This window comes from Eretmochelys imbricata, chromosome 10 (assembly GCF_965152235.1).
Source record: "Eretmochelys imbricata isolate rEreImb1 chromosome 10, rEreImb1.hap1, whole genome shotgun sequence".
NCBI lineage: Eukaryota > Metazoa > Chordata > Testudines > Cheloniidae > Eretmochelys > Eretmochelys imbricata.
This window is the reverse complement of record NC_135581.1, coordinates 24,995,869-25,006,054: the sequence shown is the minus strand read 5'-3', so window position 1 is coordinate 25,006,054 and position 10,186 is coordinate 24,995,869. Positions and strand designations below refer to the sequence as shown.

The window sequence follows — 10,186 nt, the reverse complement described above, 5'->3', positions numbered from 1 at the left end:
CAAAATAACCCAAAGAAAATGGAATTTTCCCATTTCTCCTGCATAATCTTTTGAATTTCATTAAAACAATTAATTCACTGGTGTACTAGCTCTTCCCTTCCTTTTTTAAAATATAAAAATAACATAGATGAAAGAACAATTTTTGTTATCTGTTTGCTTTACGTCATTTGCAGTGTTTCTTCTATCAAATGAAACTTTGGAGATTAGCAAATAAAATACATCACAAAATATTTCCATCTGTAATGAATGGAGAGATTAAAAGTTTAGTACAATACACAAACACTCCTAGGTCTTTCTCCCCAAAGCTAACCCATGGAGACTGAAAACATCCTTTCCTAAGATTCCAAGTGCTTCAAAAAGCTGTAATCAGACTTCTTTGTTTCCAGGAAGACTAGTGCTATTGTATTTCATTTTTCTCCTTGACAAATTGTACTTTTTCTTCCTTTCTATTAATTTGGGTAAGTCTGAGGTGAATTTGGCCCCATTAAAGTCGAAAAACGAATGGCACTGATTAGATCCTGGTACAATACAGGCAGGAGTTTGACAAAATTCCCTTTGCAGCTCTGCTGGGGCAACTCAAGTTTGACCCACAACACCCCTATTGTTCTGACTCGGGTCTCTGGCAAGCTCCGCTCATAAATGATGCCAAACCTTGCGGTGCTTTTCCTGATGGGTGTAACCATCTATTAGGGATGCTACCAGTATTTCCACTTGCAATACTTCAAGTTAAGTCTGAAGAGATGAAAGGTTTCTTTAACCCACTGCACCACCTTGTCTGGTGTGAGAGCTACTCCGCTGGTGTGAGGTATCCACGCCAAGCAAGAAAGTGACAGAAAAATGAAGCCCTGTCATGTTACCTGTCCATGCCAGTTCCATAAACTAGTTCTTTTTATTTTATAAATTTCATCTTTCCAAAGACTGCTTAGTCCCACCATGTACATGACACAAACCTGAAAGAAAATGAGCATGTTGGGCAAAAAGCATACAAGATAAGCAAAACATGTTCTCTTTTCAACAGCCATCACTAGCACAATGGGGCTTATGAAGCATATGTATGTATCATACACTGATTTAATGTGTGATTTTTGTCTCCCCTTATAGGCTTGCCTCTGCAACTAAATTGCCCTGCTGCCTTCAATTTAGGATGCTTTCCTTGAGCTCCAAAAGTAGAGGCCTGTGTTTCTGGTGAAGTAGTCCCTGGGTTCAAGCTCTGCTGAAGAACCAGGGTGGGATCATTATAAAGTGGCACCACAAATTAGGACTTGAACTCTTGTGGGGTTCTAGATGCTTGAGACAAGGTTGTATTGCAGGGGAGAGTGTGTAATGTACTGACCTAGTCCATGTCTAGGATCTCATGTCTTCCTCTACTAGTTCTAAGTCCCAGCTCTGATCTTGTCTTTTCTTTAGCCGTTGGTATGTTAGGTGCCTGATTTCAGAGATCCAAGTCCTCATGACTCTTGTTGTTAATTAAATTCAGTGGGAGCTGCTGGTACTCAGCACCTCTGAAAATTGGGCTTTAGGCCTTTTTTACCAAGAATTTCCTACCATTGCTACCACTGGTTATTTAGAAGAAGGGTGTTCTTGTGGTCAGGGCATTGGACTGGGACTACACATCTGGAAATCTGGGGTGAGTTTGCCAGCTTTGCCATAGACTCACTGTGTGACCTGGGTTATATCACTTAGGGGCTGATTCTGACCTGTGCTGAGCAAAGCTCTGATATGAGAGAGGGATGGGGAGGTTCTTCAAGGAGCTGGTTCTGGATCCCTGATTCTGGGGCTGGAGTTGGCCCCAGTGATGATTGGAGCTGCTCCTAGGCAGCATTAAGTTGGGCCACTGCTATAGCATCTTTAATAGATGCTACATTAGGGGAGGATTGCATTCGCCCTGCCCCACTTGACCACTACACTAGGAGGGACATGGGGTGGAGGAGCAGAGCCAAGACATATCAGCAGGAAGTTCTTCTCTAGCATGGGAACTCTCTGCTGGGTATTTGTAAACTACTTGGAGAATCTGGCCCTTAATCTGTAATCCCTGTCTGTAAAAGTAATACCCCCTGTCTCCCACCCTCTCTCTGTTTCATCTACAGTATTTAGATTGTCAGCTCTTTTGAGCAATAAATATCATTTGCTATGTGTGTGCACAGTGCGTTGAACAATGTGGAAATTGTGAAGCACAATGGGAAATTGATTTCAATGGGATTTAAGAGCATGCTTAAGTACTCTGCTGAAATAGTGCCTAATGTGTCTTTTCTCCTCTGCAGCACATAACAGAGGGAACATTTGTTTGGATCCCATTGTTTGGATGTGCAGTTTTAGATAAGGCCCATATCTCCTTCAAGCAGTAGAGTATGAAAAGCAGATGTGTATTCAGAGCACTTATGTCCCAGTAGCAGAACAAGGAGACTTTTTTTTTTCCCTCTCAAAATATTTTTATTGGGGTCACAAACAAACACAGGAAAATCAAGGTCTCATACATAGAGTTCCAAGTAAAACAGACAAGAGAAGTTGGATAATTTTAAATACATGCTTGCAAATAAATTTCTTAACCAGTGTTGAGATATCATAGTTGTATAAATACAGTAGATGTAGTTTCTTTGGGAATGTATATGTATATAACTCCTATTATTATTAATAGAAATTTAAGTACATCAAGATTTTAAACACAAATGTCTAAAAGTTTAGCTTAAGTTTTCCTTTTAAAAACACACAGACAAATATTCAGTTTGCTGTACAAGAGTTCAAAGGTTCCAAATTGATTTTTACTGGGGAAAATGTAGCACTTCCTGTTAGGATCCATCCCTACAGTAACTTATCAGTGTAAATCAGAATGATCATCCAAGTTAATAAGTGTCAAAGATGAATGGAAATTTGCTCATTTCACAAAACGTTGTATTTGGTCTACTAATTCATCAATTTCCTGCAGCCACAATAAAGTACATCTCACTTCTGGATTATTTCCAGTTTTTCTCTAAACACTGCCAAATATTAAAAGATGAAATACTAATAAAACAAGAAATATCTTGACACTGACTAGTCTATGAATTGTTTGCTGTTTTGTCTGAGACCAGCACCAAGTTAAATTCCTTTTTCTTTTGCTGCAAAACCAAAGACATTGGATGTAAAGGTTGAGCTCCTTTCTACTTATAAAACACAATGGTCTTTATTTCCTTATTGAAACTAACAGGAGTTATAGGCAGACATTCCAGAGCACAGAAACAAGAATATACTTCTCACATGTCAGGACAAAATGCAGATGATAAATGTTAAAGCATAACTCAAGGCAAGATGAGCTGAAAATGTCCCCCCAAAGATGTGCTTTTCTAGACCCTGATCACCAAGAGACTGATGCATATATTTAATTTTAAGCATGTGAGCCCATTTGACTTCAATGGGACTAGTAATATGCTTGAAGTTAAGTGTGTGCTTAAGTCCTCACAGGATGAGGGCTTTATTGCCGTTGAATGAAATCTAAACAAACCCATAGTTAAGATAAATACTGTTTAATCAAAGTACATTGTATGATGCTCATTACTGACTAGTAACTTACTATTTATTATCTCTCATTTGACTTATGGTGGCACCTAGCATCCTGTTGTGCTAAGCAATATACATACTGAAAGATGGTTCCTGCCTGTGCTGGAGTATATAAACCCCCCACTGGTACGGAAAGGGACATGGAGCTGCTTTGGATTGGAATGGCCCTGCCCCTCCACATCTGCAGATCATGGCAGGACCGGAGGAGGAGTTAAAAGGAGAGAACTCTGCTCAGTTGGGGGCAGCCCTGAGATGGGAACAGACTTTTGAGTGCCTCCAGTCCTGAAGAGAGGGCTGGCCTTCTGCAGAGCCCCTGCCCTGGCAGAAGGAGGGTGCAGATCCCCTGAGCTAGACAGGGGAAGAGACTGAGACTTGCACTGGAGCCTCAGTGAACTCTGAAGTGGACAGCGATACCCCCAGGTCCCTCTGCAGTAAGAGAGACCCATAGTCTGGAGAGAGCTGCCTACAGGTTTTTTCTTTGCCTTTCTGTTTAACCTCGTTTGCTGGTTGTGGGCTGTTTTGTTGTTTCAGCTGAAGCCTTGTGTGGGAAAAAAGCTGCCAAGAGTGGGCCCGGTCGAAAGACACCCTGCAGCACTGGGAGTGGAGGTAATTGGACTTGCATGTGTGGGCTTCCCATGTAATTCCTAAAGGGGGTGTTATGCCATGGACAGATTTGTGACACCGTCCCAAACAGCAAACAATATAAACAGACATGACAGACAAAGTAAGTTTATCACCATTGCACAGATGGATTAAGTGAATTTCCCATGGTCATGCTGGGAGTCCACAGCAATGCCAGGCTCTCCTGAGTCCTAACCCTAGTGCTTTCACCACAAGACCATCTTCCCCCTCAGGAGGCTTGGATAGAGTACTAATAGTTTTCTTTTTCCAGAGGTGTGAATCATTGCCTGCTTAACTACCACCTGTCTTGTGCTTTTCCCCCTTCATTATGAGATGGTTTTGAGAAGTTACATTGTAACTGAATGTGTCAAAAGCCTACAGTATTAATTTGAGACTTCAGTCTGTAGATCCCTTTGGAACTGTTAATTCACTGCCTTTTCAAAAGAATAGCCATTTATGGAAATGTCCTATCTCCATCTGTAGAGGGTACAATTTCAACTCTTCAATGGCCTTGTCTGATGTCTGGCCCCATGTATTACTTTTAGCTCATTTAATATGAATGAAAAAGCAAAAAACCCAAACTGTGCACAAACAATCCCCAGTGCTAATGGGCCAGGGCTTGAGAGGTATTTGTGGCCAGTCATGAAACCATGTCACAGCGTCCACGTAACTTTGGATAATCACTTACTGTCTCCTTAAATTGCCCTGTGTTTCCAACTGCATGGAGCATTCAGCTTTATTTCATGTCCTTAACTGTTGTGTAGTGTTGTTGTGAATGGTTAAACAGCTGCTGAAGTCCACTCCAGGGGTGGTTCCCTTTCTGCTCTTCATAGATTATAAGGCTGGAAGGAATCACTAAGATAATTTGGTCTGTCCTCCTGCATGACACAGGCCATAGGACTTCCCTGAATTAATTCCCGTTTGAATTTAATTAACTGATTATTCTCATTGTGTATAGATGTGTTTCCACAGAATGGGGCCAGGAAGAGCGGAGTGGGAAAGCAAAGCCTGAGGCAGGAAGAGAAGGAAGTATCCTCAAGAAAAATGTGGTCGGTATGAGTGGTCATCTCTCTCACATTCTCAAGAAGATAACACTGTAAAAAGGATATGAATTTTCACACTCACTTCTGTGAAGTTGGGAGATGAAGGGCTACAGGACCCTGTAAGGTTCTCCTTAGGTTCCAAAGGTTTGGATAAGCATCCACATCTTTGGATGATTATCTGAACCAAATTCATGTCATTTGAGGTTGCCCCATAACTAATTGGTCCTAGTTATATTTTTCCAGTGTTAAGGCTGATTTAGTGTATACTTTTACAATTAGTTTTGCAGTAGTGATGCTTGGTTAGGGCATGCCTTCATGCATCTTTCTCCAGGGTGGCTGGCTGCAGGCTTTGCATGTATTAACAATGGGGTTTGCATGTTTTTTGTTTTATGACCCTTTCAGTCCCAGAAGAAGGGAAATAATTATTTTAAGGCAGAAAGGAGTAAATCATAATTATGCAAGTGAAACTTGGAATGTGCAAAATACTCTGTATAGGCTATGAGTTCAGAAGCAAACCCCAAAACAGGGAAAGATTTTTGCTTTTGCTTGTAAGACTAAAACAAGGTGACTTGAGTCTTACCAAAATCACCTTGTCTAGTTCCATCCCCGGTTTCTACCTAGCTGAGCAGCTATTGTATTCAGCTACATGTCTTTTCAGGGATGGAGAGTGGGCCTTTGGGCTCCCATTTCTTTATTTCTATATATATTAAAGAGGAATACTTTGCTGAAACTTGTTTTATTCTCCAAAACGTCCGTGATGCCCCATTGTGGGTATTGCCAGCTCATCTGCTGAAGCTGTTCTGTGTGATACTGTATGATTAAACTTCCACTGCTGCTTTTCAGTGCTTGCACAGTCCGTGTGCAGGTAGCAGCCTGCATGGGTCACATTCAGTAATGTCTTGCTACACATTAAAAGCAGTGGGAAGGAACTCCGGCGGTGATGACAATGCCAGGAGCTCTGTCCAACTTTTCCCCTGCAGCTGCTGTCCCCATGCTATGTATGCATGCATATACAGGCTGCCTTCCTCTTTCAGTGCATGATCCAAAGACCACTGAAATCAGTGAATGACCTTAGAGGGTTTTGGATTATGTCTATGTTAGCCGACGGCCAAGGATGTTTGGTGAGGTGCCAGCTATGCCCGTTTATACCATCCGTGACTTTAACCGCTAGGACGCACTGTCCCTTCGCGGCGGGCAGCCCAGGCTAGGCTGACGGATGCCCCATGGTCCTAACCACCCGTGACTTTAACTGCTAGAGCTCAGAGCTCCTTCGCAGCGGGCAGCCAGGATTGACTGACAGGTGCCCCAAGAGTTTGCCCCGTGGAGGCGGCACAACTCAACGCTAGGCTCTTAGTACTCTCACCTAATGGCCAGGCTTTAGAGCCAAAACGGCTGAGGTTCTTTAATTGTGTTGGCTGCTTTACAGTAAACCAGAGAAAACAAGTCAGGCTTATGCACAAATGGTTACCAAAATTTATTAAGCTAGATTCTAATCATGTGGTTACAAAATTGCTAGTGCCTACTTATTTAAATGTAGAGATGTTACACACACAAACAAGTTACAAAACTGAAGCCACAATCCCAAAGAAAGAAAACAAAGTATAGAGCTCTATTTCAAAATATGTGTACACTAAAGATAGGAGATCAGGTGTGGGTGCTTCTTACCCTCCTTGCATCTCTCGATTCCAGCGGTGCCAAGCCAGGATCGGTCACTCAATTCCGCGGAAAGACGAATAAGGGACAAGGCTTAGGGACCCTCTTAGCTGCAGAAGCCTTGGGAGGCTGTCACTTATCTGACCAGCAGATAGATAGTGAAAAGCACTCAAAAATCATGGTGCTGTAGGTCCCCTACTTATACCTCTGTACTCCTTTATTCTCTTTCTCCTTTCTTATGTCAAATTGAGGCTGGTCTGTCTGGGTGACGCCAGCTTTCACAAGAGTAGTTTACACTTGCAAGGGAGAGAAACAATAAGTTTCGACTACTGGACATTTCTTTTATCAGGGTAAATATTTTCCCACCTAGGATGTTGGTGTGTGTGCATCACGCTATTTAGTAGGGGCTAAGAGCCATGTCTGTCACAGGGCCTCTGCCTGCTGTAAGCTTAATTGTTGTATATGTTCCCAGAGGCACATTGTAGCAGCACACCTGTGTTTTTCACAGCTTCAAAGGCTGTGCTGGAATATATGTTAAGTGCCCTGTTCTGGCTTCCTCCTGTGTTTCCAGCAATGCTGGTCTGGGGGTGGGGGGGGGGGGGGGCTGGCTGTCTGGGTACAGTCTATGTGCTGTTTTTAATCCGGGGACAAAAGGAGTTGGCACATTCTTTTGTGTCCATCAACTCTCATTGTATCTCTACAGTATTTTACCAACATATAGAATTAGCCACCAACCTTGAGGCATCCATACAGACAGCGAGTCCTTCCGTGGGATGTCCCCTTCCCTCTCCCAAAGGTAGCACAATACTAGCTTCATGGCAATCACTTGGATGCCTTTGGCCCTCAGCTCCGTACTCTCCCCAGCTGTCTCCCAGTGGGCAGAAGCCACACATTAGCTGTTTATGCTGTAAACTGAGGGATGTTGCAGTGGAGACTACATGAGTTGTCCTGGGAATCATGCTGGCCTGAACCACTGATGCCTAGGGAATCCCCTCAGGCATACCCCCTGTCTGTGCTTCCATTTTCACATTGGGTCTGTAACCATGCTATTATTATTACAATGTATTTGTATTTCCATAGTGCTCAGAGGCTCCAGACGTAGACCAGCACCCCATGGTGCTAGGCACTGTACAAAGACAAAACAAAAAGATGATCCCTGTCCCAACAAGTTTATAATCTAAGTATAAAAAAAGAGACAACAGATGGACACAGGGAAAGAAACAATGAGACAATATTGGCCAGCATGATAGGCAGTGGTCTAAACACGCCAGAGGCCTAACCCTTGTCAATTTTTTGTAGGTTTCCCAGAAAAGGAGGGTTTTGAAGGAAGATAATGACTGAATGGAGGGAGGGTCATTTGCTGGCTCTGGAAGAGGTGGAGTTTATTGAATAATGGCTCTATCCCCCCATGACGCTTGGCCACAGTGGACTGGTATATGCCTGTATCTGCTCTCCTCCACACCTCACAGCTGACAGCAGAGGACCTCTTGTCAATAAGCCTTTTGTCTGAGGTTATATTTTACCCATTGCTTTTATTTAGTTATCGTATTGTTCTGAGTCCTACACTGTATAAAATGCTGTGATTTCATGTTTTCTTTCTTTTTAAAATTCAATTAATTTTTAATATCTATTTTGTGAGCATCAATTCTTCCCTAGTTATCTAGCAGCTCTGGGAGATGTCTTTTGAGTTCTTCTTCTCCCCTTAGTAATGGTCATATTGCAGTTGTAACTGTCATAATGCGGTTGTTTGACCAAGCTCTTAACTTAAAGAGATTGTGTGGTTCCATTTCCTGTTTGCTTTCACCTTGATTTTTCTCTAAACTCTCTTGGTAGATGTATGTCATTTGAAATTCATTCATGAGCAAACATATAACTAAATAATATGGAAGGAAAACTCCATGCCCCGGTTCACAGAGAATGTAGACAGTGCTTTGTGCTGTATGGCAGAGCTGGAAGGATATTGCAAAATAAATCAAAAGTTTGTGAACATTTGTACAAATAAAACCAAGAAATTGGCTCCCACAGCATTTTCATGGATATTTTTATTTATTAATTTCATTTTATAAATATTAGTATTCTCAAAAGAAATGCTCCTGTAGCCATTTGAAAAGCTTTTCTCTCTCTCTTTTTTAGCCACACAATAGGTTCATCACTGTAATGTTTGCAAATGAGTGAGGAAAGGGCTCATGAATACCAGCAAAGCAAATCAGTGAGCTTATTTACAAGAATGTTTTCCTGTGTTCACTCAGCTTCATCATATGTGGTTCAATCCTTGGAAATTCAGTAAGGTTCTTTTTCATTATGATTCTAGTAAAAGATATTTCATTAATTTGAATCATCTAAAACTTCTTCTTGTCTATATGTATTTTATGGCAGTATATGAGTAGAATATAGATATTTTGTTAATGTCACATTTCTGTAAGGAATAGAAGTGTAGATTAGGTACTGTAATGCTAGGGTGAGGGTGATATAAGTATCTGAATGGATGGAAGTTTAGATAACCACATGTGTTAACTGTTTCTAGTAATATTTGGGAGACAAGGTGGGTGAGGTAATATCTTTTATTGGACCAACTTCTGCTGGTGAAAGAGACAAGAACTCTTCTTCAGGTCTTGGAAAGGTACTCAGAGTGTCACAACTAAATACAAGGTGGAACAGATTGTTAAGCATAAGGGGCTAACCCATGTTGCAAGTGACAATTCAAGGTAAAGTGGCCCATTAACACCTCTGTAGGACAAAGTGTTCACTCATGGACCTTGAAAGGTGTGTTGTAGAGTGTATTGGTCATCACAGCAGTGGAAATGTCTGATAAATTAATATTTAGTATTGACATAACTCACTGACATAACTCTCCAATTTCGCTCACTTTGGTCCCAGGGTTTCCACTCAGTTTTGGAAATCACTCATTTTTATTGCTTCAAATTACTTACATCAGAAATAGAGTACTGAAACTGAGGTTCTAAAGAGAACTGTATCTAAAGGAAGTTTGGTGTGTGAATGATTTGTACATCATTTTGGGAGTTTGTCATGCAGTGTGTCCCATTCTTGGGCCTTGACAGGTGAAGAGGCATCATTGTTAACTTCAGCAGAATTAGGATTAGTGAAGAAATGGATCAGTTCAATAATACCACAGTCTGAGTTTTGGAAAGAAGAAAAAGAGAGATCTATGTATGACACCAAAGCCTATGCCTTTAATAGATTCACCTGGCTCTGACCGGTAAACCTATTTCAAAAAATTTCAACTTAAGTTTGGTTATATGTGAAATTCTTACATTTTTTTCTACCAAATAGCTTTGAATATTTTTTTCTGGGGAAAAATGAAAGTTTGTAGGCTG

General features: G+C 41.4%; 1 long non-coding RNA gene across 1 annotated transcript; it reads left to right on the top strand.

Annotated features, from left to right (window-relative positions):
* The first annotated feature begins 3,803 nt into the window (after positions 1–3,803).
* On the top strand, positions 3,804–8,752 carry LOC144271545 (uncharacterized). The gene is made up of 3 exons (XR_013347365.1): positions 3,804–4,140; positions 5,114–5,204; positions 8,151–8,752. It is a non-coding gene; the product is annotated as an uncharacterized LOC144271545 (long non-coding RNA).
* Positions 8,753–10,186: the final 1,434 nt, after the last annotated feature.